Consider the following 5,917-nt stretch of genomic DNA (forward strand, 5'->3'; position numbering starts at 1 on the left):
GTAAAAAAAGAGTTTAAAATTGCAAAAAAAATGTTATTTTAGGAAATCAAATAATTAAAGTCAATTAAGTGATAATTGAATTTAATTAATAAAGAATTAGGTGAAAATATTATAAACAGTAATAGATTGTGTGACTTTCTATATGGATAAGCTAGTGTTATGTCTTGTAGACAGTATGTTTTGTTTTAATAGTATTGTTAGATTAGATTAAATTATTTTTCACTTTTGATTTTTTCTTCTTCATTTGCTATATCATATAACGGTAGCAACCAATACCATAAAAAACTAATTAATACCGACTGAGTTACCGACTTACCGTCACGTACCCGCTAGTATTATTACTATAATACAAACAAGAAGTTAGGTGCCACAAGTGGCTTATTGGGCCACTTGGCGGCACCGTATTGGTCGATAAGTTTTGCTTTTTATTTCAGTTATCATAATAACTGTAATGGAAACCGACCAAATGCTAATTTTTTTTTAGTTCAGGTAACACAACAAACTTGAAAGAAACCAACCGAGTTCACCAGACTCGCGGCCTTATTTAAAGCCCATGACCGACAACACTCGGTTTTACCAATGGCCAAGTTTACCGACCGAATTCGTGTCTATATCATAACGAACGCATCCGATACTGACTAAATTCGTGTCGATTCATCGTCGTAAGGCTCGGATTTTACTAAGGTCCATGTTTCAACACTGAGTTTTACCAGCTGTCCTGACGCAACACGCCGTGTAGAAAACACTAGTTTTCAATAACTCCCAATCTACTTTTCAAAGGTGCATTATTTCAATACTTTGTAACTCTATTCCTCAACACGGCATCCCCATGTGGCCCACATTCACTTCTTAATAAATACCCCGTTCTCACCTCCCCAAATTCACTCACACACCATGTCTATCCCGGCGACGGTAATCACACCGCCGCTAGTCGACGACCTCGACATCGTCATCCCGACAATCCGAAACCTCGATTTCCTCGAGCAGTGGCGCCCGTTCTTCCAGCCCTAACATCTCATCATCGTCCAAGACGGTGATCCATCCAAAACGATCCGGGTACCCGAAGTCTTCGATTACGAACTCTACAACCGCAATGATATTAATCGGATCCTCGGACCCAAATCCAGCTGCATCTCCTTCAAGGACTCCGCTTGTCGGTGCTTCGGCTTCCTTGTTTCCAAGAAGAAGTACATCTTCACCATTGACGATGATTGCTTCGTAAGTATATTCAATATCCTTGTTTTAAAATTTGAAATATTTGTATGACTGAGTTGACTCAGGGAGTCAGGGATCGTGAACGAGTCAACAGTTGGGAAGAATAGAAGACTAGGGAGTTGTGATATGCTGTGTGTTAGACCAGGTCGTTATTGTAGGCTGTGGCCAGATTGTGACGCGTGTTGTGTGTTTAGAAGTTTGGTGGGATGGGAGTATGTGATCTGGTGATTGCCGTACGATTGTTCGGTTTGTGGGACCGGTGGTGGGTTTTAAAGTTATTGACTTTTTCTCATCGATGGCTTTCTAATTATTTTGACTTTTTGTTGTCCAATTAGGAATCGCAATCAACGCCAGTTAAACCTAATATTCGCTGACTAGCATAGTAATTTACCACTAAATTATAAAGATTAGTTATTTTTAATTATAAAATTGGTATGACTAAATTTTCTAATGTTAATATTTTGTCACATTTTTATTTTTAGTGTGTGTATGAGCAAATTATATCGGGCATCGATACTAAGTTTTTAAGAAAATCAGGATCATGGAATTCGGGATCGGTATCGGTTCCGGTATTTACCGAATTTTTGCCTATGATACCGGTATCGTATCAAGTTTTTATAAAAATTGGGATCGGGACCGGTCGGTACCAGAATGGTGCTGAGCTTATACCTAGCTCAAACGAGAGTGAAATAAAGTAATGACTTTAGGCCCCCAAATTCTAATAAGTAATAAGTAACAAATTATATATATATGAGTTCTTTCGAGTTCTTAAAACTCAAAGGGGTTCTTATTTGAAATCTCCCCTATATATATATATATTAATTTTAATTCTGAGATTGTTTGGCGAGAGAGAGAGGGTTCCTGGCTGATAGTTATACATAGACATAGATGACATTGGATTCATAGGTTCGATAGCAATTTTCTTATGAAGAGCCGCAATTTTATTATGCGCGCTGGGCCTCCAAAGATGAGAGCCCTGGTAATTAATGTGGGAAATGACTGGAAAAAAAATAAGAAAATGACATTTGGATGCTTGTAGCATTAATGTAACTTACTAAAATTTGTTTTTAACAAGTGCATGAGAGGATTTTTAAGCCATTCCATCCGACTAATGTTTGACTTACTGTTCTTATGCAAGTTATTATATTATATGCATGACTGCTGATTTATTTATATTTTGTATTGCAATGAAGGTTGCAAAGGATCCAAGTGGGCAAGAGATCAATGCATTGGCACAACATATTCACAACTTATTAACACCAGCAACTCCCTTCTTTTTCAACACATTGTATGACCCGTATAGAGAAGGTGCCGATTTTGTGAGGGGTTATCCCTTCAGTTTAAGGGAAGGTGTCACCACCGCCATTTCTCATGGACTTTGGCTTAATATTCCTGATTATGATGCCCCCACTCAACTCGTCAAGCCTCGTGAACGCAACACCAGGTACTTCTTTTTGCTTCTGTATAGACAATAGTGCTGCTGTAAATGAGCCAGGCAGGTTGGGCTTGAGCTATAAGTTAAACGAGCCGGCTCAGCTTGGATCGTTTATTTTTAACGAGTTTCCGTCTCGTGGCTTCTTGCACCTGCTCCTTAATTTTATTTACACATAATGATATACAAAAGACAAAAGTATATATCTTAACATACGCATACCACAAAATCCATAAACTTGAGAATCTATGATATTGAGCTGGCTCGTTGGTTTCGACAAGCTGAAAAGTCAAGCTTGGTTTGTAAAAAGTTCGAGCTGGCTGGTTATTTTTCTTGTTTTTTTAATACTTTTACACATATTGATATTTAAAGAACAAAAAATATTTTTTTAACATACACATAGTGCAAAATTTATAAACTACGGAATTTATAATACTGGGCCAGCTCGTTTTTTTTAACATATATATAATGTAAAACTTTAACATACATATAATACAAAGTTTTATATGTATATTTTTAAGCAAGCAAGCCAAAAAGACATTTAACAAGCAAGCCACGAGCCAAGCAACCCTGGCTTCAGCTGGACTTGTTTACAAACCAATCCGGCTTGGCTTGGCTCATTTTTATTAAAACGGATTTACTTGTTTTTTTAAGTCTAGACGTGCACTCAATTTAATGAAATAATGGAAATATACAGGTATGTGGATGCTGTGTTGACCATCCCAAAAGGGACCCTTTTCCCTATGTGTGGGATGAACCTTGGTTTCCATAGGGAACTTATCGGGCCCGCCATGTATTTTGGGCTCATGGGAGACGGTCAGCCCCTTGGGCGCTATGATGACATGTGGGCCGGCTGGTGCGCTAAGGTATTTCATTGTTTCTATGTAGCTAAACCTTTTTGCTTTTACCTATTATTCGAATCGACCCGTTTACCCATATATTGATCAAGTTATTGTGAACATATAGGTGATATGTGACCATTTGGGTCTAGGTGTGAAAACCGGGTTACCTTACATTTGGCACAGCAAAGCTAGCAACCCATTTGTCAACTTAAAGAAAGAATACAAAGGCATTTACTGGCAAGAAGACATTATTCCGTTTTTCCAACATGTCACGCTTCCCAAAGAATGCACGACCCCACAGAAATGCTACATCGAGCTCTCAAAGCTCGTGAAGGAGAAACTGGGCCCCATTGATCCTTACTTTGAGAAACTTAGCGATGCCATGGTTACTTGGGATGAGCTCAACCCAGTGACGGATGGGGCAACCGCGAGTAAAGTTGAGGGTTCTAAAGCCAAGTAGAGTTGGACTTGAGTAATGTCTGGTTTTAGTTTTCTTTACTGTTGGAATAATGTTTGGAATTTGTTGTCACCGGCTTTATTTTGTCTTAGTGAATTTATTTGAGAGATGTGACTTGTGTTTCTAGATATGAATGTATGACGATATATGTTTCAAAAGGTGTTATACTCACATGGTTTTAAAAAAATAGCATAGATGGTAGACACTCCAAAAGTTCTATGGAACTGTAAACAAGGCAGGCCAGGCTGCCTCAGCTTGCGAAAGAGGCAAACCGGGCTCGGCATGGTTTATAAACGATGCTAGCCAAGCTGGTTTGGTTTGTTAAAAAGTCGATTTTTTAAGTGAGTTTTTTTAACGAGTTTCAAGTCGCTAGCTATTTGAAGATCTCTAGCGAGAATTAGCAAGTGAGCAACAGTTGGTATTGGGCATTGGGCCAAATTTAGAAAATTAAATTGAAAAAAGTATAATTTTCGCTTTTACAAAGTATATAGCCAAAAACCATCCACCACTCACAATCACTTTTATAATTTTATAGATATAAAAGATAATGAAGTAAAACAATCAAGCCAAGCTAAGTTGGCATTGTTTGTAAACAAGCCGATTTCAAGCAAGTTTCTTAAGTTTATTTTAAACGAGTTTCAAGCTAGGAACTGTTAACCTGACTTGGCGTCATGACCAATTTTTTAGGGTGTAAACCAGTCGAGTTGCTAATGAGCTACTCAACTCACTAAAAGCCCGAATCAGTGCCTAAACAAGCTCGATCTTGACAAACTACTTATGAGCCAAACTCGAGCTTCCCCAGCTCGACACGTTTACACCACAAAACTTATCTCTCTAAACGCTTAAGAGAAGGTCTTCTCCAGAATGTAATATGTCAAACATTCAAAACAAGAACTCAAAGATAAGAAAACAAACGTAATATAAAAAACACATTTAGATTGAATCTCATGTTGGAACTAGAATGTCTTTATCTTCACTCCTACACTCAAATGCAACAATTACAAGTGCAAACACCACCATAATCACACTAACAAACCATCTCCCAACTAAACCACCCCTTCCACCGCGGCCACCACTCTTCACGGCCACCACACTTCCATCCCTCATCAAATCCATATTCTTTCCATCACATTCTTCAAATCCCTTCACCAAAAACTTCGTACTAAATTCACTTTTCGAATCAACATCAAAACATTCACCATGAATAACATTATCATCCTCCGAACCAACCTCGGACTCCTCAAACAATCTTCTTCCAATCAACAGACCATCACAATGTCCCGAATCCAAAACATCATATTCTCCAAAACCCTTTAACAAAAACTCCATACCAACTTCACTCTTTTCATCAACATCAAAACATAAACCTTGGCATCCATTATTATTATTATCCTGGGAACCCACCTCGGATTCTTCAAACAATCTTCTTCCAACTAACACACCATCAAAATCAAGTGCAGCCTCATGATCACGGTGTACTAAATTAGGGGACCACTCATTGTTCTGTAACAATGACATAAGTTCTTTAGGTGAATCGGTGTACGGCTGAATAATATTATGGTCGGCGGTGATGGTGGTGGAGCTCCGGCGAGTGGATCTGGAGATTGATTGCTTGATGGAATCCCATTCCAATTCAAGGGTTTTGAATTGTTTTTGAAGTGGGTCAAGATTAGAGAAGCCTGGTTTCATGGGATTTGATTGATTGATATTTGTGAAGTGATTTCAGTTTGAAATTTGATTGTTTGATGAAACGACAACGGTTTTCCGCAGTTATGAAAGTCGAATGAATAGGGGGTTTCGTTAGTTGGGTTTGGAAGTGTTTTGTTATTTTGGGTTTTGGGTATGATGGGTATCCTATACTATATATAATAAGTTAATAACTATTTTTGTAAAGTAAATATTGTTTAACTTATAGAATTTGGTAAAGATTTAAACAACTCATAGTTTTAACTTTTAACAGAATAATGTTAA

At 37.9% G+C, this 5,917-nt stretch overlaps 1 pseudogene across 1 annotated transcript; it reads left to right on the top strand.

Annotated features, from left to right (window-relative positions):
* Positions 1 to 860: 860 nt before the first annotated feature.
* On the top strand, positions 861 to 4,086 carry LOC143555573 (UDP-arabinopyranose mutase 1-like; annotated as a pseudogene). Its single transcript, XR_013139222.1, has 4 exons — positions 861 to 1,218; positions 2,409 to 2,659; positions 3,345 to 3,513; positions 3,614 to 4,086. The product of XR_013139222.1 is annotated as a UDP-arabinopyranose mutase 1-like (transcript).
* The last annotated feature ends 1,831 nt before the right edge of the window (positions 4,087 to 5,917 follow it).

The sequence above is a fragment of the Bidens hawaiensis genome, unplaced genomic scaffold (genome assembly GCF_021521415.1).
Source record: "Bidens hawaiensis isolate Kalapana, Puna unplaced genomic scaffold, B.hawaiensis_p1.1 tig00018162_1, whole genome shotgun sequence".
NCBI lineage: Eukaryota > Viridiplantae > Streptophyta > Magnoliopsida > Asterales > Asteraceae > Bidens > Bidens hawaiensis.